This window comes from Galeopterus variegatus, unplaced genomic scaffold (assembly GCF_000696425.1).
Source record: "Galeopterus variegatus unplaced genomic scaffold, G_variegatus-3.0.2 Scaffold1446, whole genome shotgun sequence".
Classification (NCBI taxonomy): domain Eukaryota; kingdom Metazoa; phylum Chordata; class Mammalia; order Dermoptera; family Cynocephalidae; genus Galeopterus; species Galeopterus variegatus.
Genome location: NW_007727557.1, coordinates 1 through 8,818, shown reverse-complemented (window position 1 = coordinate 8,818; position 8,818 = coordinate 1).

Below are 8,818 nucleotides of genomic sequence, written 5' to 3'. Positions count from 1 at the left end.
ATAGTTATTTATTAATTGTGCATGAATATGTGTGCAATACACATGATCTTATTCTATTTGTTAATATTCTTAAGTACTTCTAGTAGAAATTGATAACACTTTCCTGATCACCTCCTTATAAAGTACTTTGTGTTATCATTGTATTGGATGCAATAAAACTATATATCTTTAGTTCTCCAAATCATATTGAAATTTTTCAGATGATTGCAATTTTAGTACCAAACTCCCATGCAAATACATGCAAAACACAATATACACATATAGATAAAATATTGACTGAAATAAATGATGAAAGGCAGGCAACTACAAAATAGAAATGATAAAATATGGAATAAGATTTACTGTTAGGATTTATTAATTGAAAGAACATTAAGTTAAACAATATTTGTTATAAGTGACATTTTGAAAATACATGAAAAAAGAAAAGAAGGTAAGAATAAAAAGACAATAAAGAAGATATAAAAATTAGAGGAAATGAAGATTAATCTTCAAAGTAAAGTCCAGTAAAAATAGGAGGTGATGCAAAGAAATGCAGAAAGAAGTCCGAGAAACAAACCAAAACCAGTAGTGAGATGCCTCAAATATATAAGGAGAGAAACAAATGGGAAATAAGATTTTTAAAAATCCCTAAAATTAAGCTGCAGCTTTTTTATTACTTCTAAGTATGGAGAAGAAATTTAATTTTGATTTAAAAGAACAGCTGTAATACAAAGCTAGATAAGCCATGTGTAGGAATGTAAGACAGAAAGAGTATTTTTAAAGATACTGTACAGTAATTAGCTTCATGTTGCTTATCTGATGTAGCTCTAACCTTAACAAGAGCTTTTTCAATTGGTGCCATTATCTAATAACCTACTATTATCGATTTTCAGAGAAAACACACAATCTGCAGGAAAACTTTCTGAAAGTCACAAACAAGCATGAAGAGCCCAGAGGCAAAAGATTTGTACAATCTTTACAAGATAGCTAGAGGCGAGAGTTTGAGAAGTGGGAGTGGATCACCAAAAAACTCTACTCTGACTAATAAATGCTCCAAAGAACAAGATCTATTCAAAGCACAACCCAGAAAGTAGAATCAACATCACGCCGCTGCAGTCTGCACTTGTGACCTTGCTAGAAACAAGCCACAGGTCTGCAACTTACACAGAATTATTCACAAACAGCCNGTGACCTTGCTAGAAACAAGCCACAGGTCTGCAACTTACACAGAATTATTCACAAACAGCCTGCCTGCAGGAAGAGCAAAAAACACTTTAATAATCAAATCGAGTGACAACATAAATATTTCACCATGTCACTCTCGGGGTGCAAGCTGGTTTGTTTTCTAGAATAATTCAGGGAACAAAACCATGATTTGATATAACAGACAAGTATTGTCTTAATACCTTATTTAGAAAAAACCGAAAAGTTGTAACTGCTTTCGTTGAAAGATACGAGTTGTTCAAGACTCACTCTTCATTTGAAACTTAAAAGCACCCACCAAATAATAGCAAGAAACCAGACTCAGTCCCAGCTTCAACAGCATAAAGTCACCTTCAGATGTACAAATCCACATATCTATCCATTTGGGATGACTTTTTTTTCTCTCCTGGTGATTCATAATATAATCCCAAGAGAGACAAGGTGAGACAAAGCAAATATGAAAAACTATAAGGGTAATTCTATACCATTTTCTGTTATCTCCGTGTAGTTTAATATTAGTAGCATGTTCTAGGGAGTTAGATAAGTAGAAAAACTCCTCTTTCTCTACCTCGCATCCTACTCCCCACCCTGCCGCACACGTGTGTGCATGTGTGCACACACACGCTGTAAGCTCAGCTGTCCTTTCCTATCATATTTAACTCAGAGCTTGCTCTAGGCTAAATGGAAATGAGCAGGTTTTTCTTTGGCACCCCGATTCTCTACTTTTAGTACCTTTGACTCTTGTGGGTCTTTTTCCCTCAACCGCCCTATGTCCTTCATTTGGCTTACATTATTTTGTTAATGCTTTTGCCCTTTTAACTTTTCCTGCCTCCATCAAACCCCATTGTTCTAAGACTTGCTCTAATTTTAATTTTATGTCATGATGAAAAGAATTCCAAAAAACATGTAATAATTTTATACAAATATAAAAATTTGCANGGAGTTAGATAAGTAGAAAAACTCCTCTTTCTCTACCTCGCATCCTACTCCCCACCCTGCCACACACGCGTGTGCATGTGTGCACACACACGCTGTAAGCTCAGCTGTCCTTTCCTATCATATTTAATTCAGAGCTTGCTCTAGGCTAAATGGAAATAAGCAGGTTTTTCTTTGGCACCCCGATTCTCTACTTTTAGTACCTTTGACTCTTGTGGGTCTTTTTCCCTCGACTGCCCTATGTCCTTCATTTGGCTTACATTATTTTGTTAATGCTTTTGCCCTTTTAACTTTTCCTGCCTCCATCAAACCTCATTGTTCTGAGACTTGCTCTAATTTTAATTTTAGGTCATGATGAAAAGAATTCCAAAAAACATGTAATAATTTTATACAAATATAAAAATTTGCATACAATTAAATACAAATTTAATTTTAATATTCTTAAAATATTACAATTTCATAATAAATATTTTGTTATTAACTCCATGGGAACAATTGCATTCTAACAGAGAATTCTGGAGAAACAAAAACCCTAACCCAAATTGTAGGGTATATGTAACCAGATATAATTTTATTCTCTCTAACACAAGACTTGAGCAGGCTGGTTTAATTTCTTATATAGGTCTGAATATGAGGAAAGAATTTCTGTCACTGGCTGATGGCTTAGAAGTTCTGGCACCATTTGGAAACACAGAAATGTGACACAGAAAATAAACTGTGAGACAATTATATACACTATAATTCCTAAAGTTTTTCCCCTTCTGCCTTCCATTATATGAGAACGCAATATTTATTCTTTCCAGAGAATATAGCAATAAGGCACCATCTTGGAAGCAAAGATGAGCCAGCCCTCCTCAGACACAGACCTGCTGGTGCCTTGATCTTGGACTTCCCAGCCTCCAGAGCTGTGAGAAAATAAATCTCTGTTCTTTATAAATTACCCAGCTAGTGGTATTTGTTATAGCAGCACAAAACGACTAAGACACCAAATTTTCTAGTTTTGCAGCCAATATTAGTAAATATACACTAGCCATGTGCTTGACATTATGCTAAATACTTAATGCATTGTCTCACTTAATTTTTACTACAACTCTTTGAGATATGTACTATTATCCCTGTTTTGTAGATGAGAAAACCAAGACTTGTTTGATGAGTTTAAGTAAGTTGTCCAAGGTTACCCCCCTGGTAGGTGCAGAGTTAGGATGCAAACCTAAGGCTACCTAACTTCAAACCAGGGCTCTTCCCCCCGTGCAGCAGGACCTGACAAAAAATTACATTGAGGCACAGAAAGTCATGTCCAAGCTCCAATGGTTAGAGTTGTACACCCTTGACTCCACTGCAAACTCTTTCCGAGCAGGCTGGTTTAATTTCTTATATAGGTCTGAATATGAGGAAAGAATTTCTGTCACTGGCTGATGGCTTAGAAGTTCTGGCACCATTTGGAAACACAGAAATGTGACACAGAAAATAAACTGTGAGACAATTATATACACTATAATTCCTAAAGTTTTTCCCCTTCTGCCTTCCATTATATGAGAACGCAATATTTATTCTTTCCAGAGAATATAGCAATAAGGCACCATCTTGGAAGCAAAGATGAGCCAGCCCTCCTCAGACACAGACCTGCTGGTGCCTTGATCTTGGACTTCCCAGCCTCCAGAGCTGTGAGAAAATAAATCTCTGTTCTTTATAAATTACCCAGCTAGTGGTATTTGTTATAGCAGCACAAAACGACTAAGACACCAAATTTTCTAGTTTTGCAGCCAATATTAGTAAATATACACTAGCCATGTGCTTGACATTATGCTAAATACTTAATGCATTGTCTCACTTAATTTTTACTACAACTCTTTGAGATATGTACTATTATCCCTGTTTTGTAGATGAGAAAACCAAGACTTGTTTGATGAGTTTAAGTAAGTTGTCCAAGGTTACCCCCCTGGTAGGTGCAGAGTTAGGATGCAAACCTAAGGCTACCTAACTTCAAACCAGGGCTCTTCCCCCCGTGCAGCAGGACCTGACAAAAAATTACATTGAGGCACAGAAAGTCATGTCCAAGCTCCAATGGTTAGAGTTGTACACCCTTGACTCCACTGCAAACTCTTTCCGGCTGTTTACTGTCCAACCTCACATTAAAGAGGCCATTTGTGTCTTATGGTGGAGAGGTACCAGATCAGGTGTGTGAAAAATCTAGTTAAATCCACAGATAAAATGATCATCTGGTGGGGAGAAAAACACCATATTTTTTAAAATTTCAATTCCCACCTGAATATGAGTGAACATGGATCACACACTATACATGTGCCTATATAAATATAAGGGGTTATTTGAAGATAATGAACAAAGAACAATATTCAAATACTGAATGAGAAAAAGTAAAAGATTAGGTAACTTTTAAGTATCATAACAAATTCAGTCTTTTTCTCATAAAAAAACTATTTCCCTAATAATGAAGATTCATCTTAGCCATTTAACCATCTGAGCTTATCCTACTTAGGTGACAGAGATTTTATATTAAAAATATTACTATAGTTAAGTACTTTTCATTTTTTCTGTGACTATCTTTTATTAAAACCCAGGCTATACAATTTAGGGCTTAAAATTATTACCTTCTTTTCAAATGGAATTTCTCTCTTTAATGTTAATTTCCAAAATAAATCATTAAAATATACAGATTTTGAAAGGCACTTTTTGCAAACTGTATTCAATTCAGGATAACAATTATCTCTATTCTGAAAAACAAATATGATGCGAATAACTTTTAGTGTCAACACTATGTAAACAATAGCTGTCCTGCAATTACAAATCTATTTCCTTCATTACTGCTGATGCCTCAAATCTGAAGGAACACCATAAAAGACAGACAAAATAAAACAAAAACACTCCATTTCCTTCAACTTTTCCTGCTCAATAATTACTTCCTGTGTTCTATCTGATATCTGTTTCCTGTGACCTGTTCTGTACATTTTGCCCTTATAAATGGCCAATGGAAACTCCACTAATTGTTGCAAATCTTCAGTCTGCCTCATTTAAAAATGAACTAAAATTAGAAAGACAATACTACCCTTTCACCTTTGGTTTATGGTAAATCATAGGAAATGAAGGACTGAAAAGTTTTCAAGACAAGGCCACATAAATATTTAACTTGATTTTTTGTTTTGTCTTTGCATTCTTTTGTCTAATTGTTTTCCATCTGCATGTATATACATGTTCATGTCCTTATCAGTTTATTCATCACACATTGTATATAAGTATTGAAATTAAAATTCAACTCTGCACATATATATGTGTATAATCAATATGGGGGTTTTTTGCATATACCTTTTTTATTGATTATGAATATTCATGAGCTACAAACTTGATTGTCACCACTTGTGCCCAGGATGTGATGTCCAGATCCACACTGGCAGCATGCCCATTACTACAAATTACGATTATACCCTGTATCCCCCACCCAATTATCCCTGACCTCCCTCCTCACCCCCTTTCCCCCACCCCACCTTGTATCACCAGGTATGCTCTCTCCCTCTGCAAGTCCGATGCACCACTGTGGTCTTTCTTTACTTCCTTCATTCTCTCTTAGCTTGCACATATCAGTGAGCATATGTGGTATTTATCCCTCTGTGCTTTGCTTATTTCACTCAACATGTTTCTCCAAGCTGACCCATGTTGTTGCAAATGGGAGAACTTCATCCTTTATTATGGCTGAGTAGTATTCCATGGTGTATATATACCACAGTTTCCTTATCTAATCATCCATCAATGGACATTTAGGTTGTTTCCATATCTTGGCTATTGTAAACAGGGCTGCAATGAACTTGGAAGTGCAGGTATCCTTTCAACATGATGATTTCCATTCCTCTGTGTATATACCCAGAAGTGGGATTGCTGGATCCTATGGAAAATCAATCTGTAGTTGTTTGAGAAACTTCCATACTGTTTTCCATAGTGGTTTTACTAATTTATAGTCCCACCAACAGTGTAGGAGGGTTCCCTTCTCTCCACACCCTTGACAGCATTTGTTATTCACCATCTTTTTCATTATAGCTAGTCTAACTGGGGTGAGGTGACATCTCTGTGTGGTTTTAATACACATTTCCCTGATGACTAGTGATGTTGAGCATTTTTTTATGTACCTGTTGGCCATTTGTATGTCTTCCTTTGAAAAATGTCTATTCAGCTCCTTTGCCCGTTTTTTAATTAGGTTATTTGTTTTTTACTGTGAATTGCTTGAGTTCCTTATATATTATGGATTTTAATCCTTTGTCAGATGCATAGTTAGCAAAAATTTTCTCCTACTGTATAGGTTGTCATTTCACTCTGTTGTTTCCTTTACTGTGCAGAAGCTTTTTAGTTTGATATAGTCCAATTTGTTTATTTTTTCTTTTGTTGCCTTTGCTTTTGGGCTCATGTTCATAAAGTCCGTGCCCAGACCTTCTTCCTGAAGTGTTTCACCTATATTTTCCTTTAGTGATTTACAGTTTCAGGTCTTATACTTAATCCTTTGAAAAATGTCTATTCAGCTCCTTTGCCCATTTTTTAATTAGGTTATTTGTTTTTTACTGTGAATTGCTTGAGTTCCTTATATATTATGGATATTAATCCTTTGTCAGATGCATAGTTAGCAAAAATTTTCTCCTACTGTATAGGTTGTCACTTCACTCTGTTGTTTCCTTTACTGTGCAGAAGCTTTTTAGTTTGATATAGTCCAATTTGTTTATTTTTTCTTTTGTTGCCTTTGCTTTGGGGCTCATGTTCATAAAGTCCATGCCCAGACCTTCTTCCTGAAGTGTTTCACCTATATTTTCCTTTAGTGATTTACAGTTTCAGGTCTTATACTTAAGTGTTCAATCCATTTTGAGTTTATTTTAGTATATGGTGAGAGATGCATGTCTAGTTTCATTGTTCTGCATATGGATATCCAATTTTCCCAGTACCACTTATTGAAAAGGCAGTCTTTTCCCCAATGTATGTTTTTGTTGCCTTTGTCAAATATCAGATGGCTGTAACCCCAAGGGGTGATTTCTGGGTTCTCTACTCCGCTCCACTGGTCCAAGAGTCTATTTTTATGCCAGTACCATGCTGTTTTGGTTACTAAAGCTTTGTAGTATAATTTGAAGTCATGTAGTGTTATGCCCCTGGCTTTATTTTTTCTTTTTCTTGAATGAATTAATAAAAAATATCTGCAATAATGCCCTGTAAATTTATGAAGATACTTTTTTTTGGTACACATTTGTACCCTTTCCATACTGTCATTCAGAATGACTAATATAAACAGACAATTAANCAGAAGCTTTTTAGTTTGATATAGTCCAATTTGTTTATTTTTTCTTTTGTTGCCTTTGCTTTTGGGCTCATGTTCATAAAGTCCGTGCCCAGACCTTCTTCCTGAAGTGTTTCACCTATATTTTCCTTTAGTGATTTTACAGTTTCAGGTCTTATACTTAAGTGTTCAATCCATTTTGAGTTTATTTTAGTATATGGTGAGAGATGCATGTCTAGTTTCATTGTTCTGCATATGGATATCCAATTTTCCCAGTACCACTTATTGAAAAGGCAGTCTTTTCCCCAATGTATGTTTTTGTTGCCTTTGTCAAATATCAGATGGCTGTAACCCCGAAGGGTGATTTCTGGGTTCTCTACTCCACTCCACTGGTCCAAGAGTCTATTTCTATGCCAGTACCATGCTGTTTTGGTTACTATAGCTTTGTAGTATAATTTGAAGTCATGTAGTGTTATGCCCCTGGCTTTATTTTTTCTTTTTCTTGAATGAATTAATAAAAAATATGTGCAATAATGCCCTGTAAATTTATGAAGATACTTTTTTTTGTACACATTTGTACCCTTTCCATACTGTCATTCAGAATGACTAATATAAACAGACAATTAACTATAAAATAGGGCCTGTTTTTCAGTAAGAATGCCCATTGGATTCCTCTTTGAATTATTGCCCTGGGATATAGAAGGCATTTAATGTATCTCTTTTGTCCAGCCAAGGGTTTCTGGGGTGTATCTGATTGGACTAAAATATAAAAATGCAGGCTATTCAGATGCTCTGGAACTTCTATTTCTTGGGGTTTATGCGTAATAATAGATGTCACAAAAATTAATAACTAAAGAAATTCAGGAAACTTTTACAAAGTTAAACCTGTTTCTTTACTGCAGCACTTCTCAGAAGTAACACAGCAATGTACATGTAAATTTCCATGTATGTGTCAGGTAAGAAGTAATTTGAGACAGTTATCCCCACACATCCTTATCTACAAAACCACTCTGTGGTGCACAGCTCTAGAGTGTTGTTTTGCCTAAGCTAAATTGGGCAAAATAATAGCTCTTCAAGTACAAAATGGGACATTTTGCAAAACCTCAGGAATCTCAGGCATTGGCTGGCTAACCCAGGCAGGAAAGGGAGAGGCAGGAGAAAGCCTAAGGGGAGGTGCTCTGGGATTCTCCTCGTTTGGCTGGAGCATTTCCTCAACACTTGCAGGGTAAGTGGTCCATTAGCCATAAAGACATGCTCTGGAATCCTGAGTGAGAAAAAAATGTGATTTAACAAATTGCATTATGCAAAAAAGTCAGTGAAAGGATGGAACCATTTAATGAAGCTATCAATTGGACAATATAATAGGGAAGCTATTGATCATTTACATTTGTATACTTAGAAAACAACAACAGCAAAACTTCCCTGGCAGGTATATAA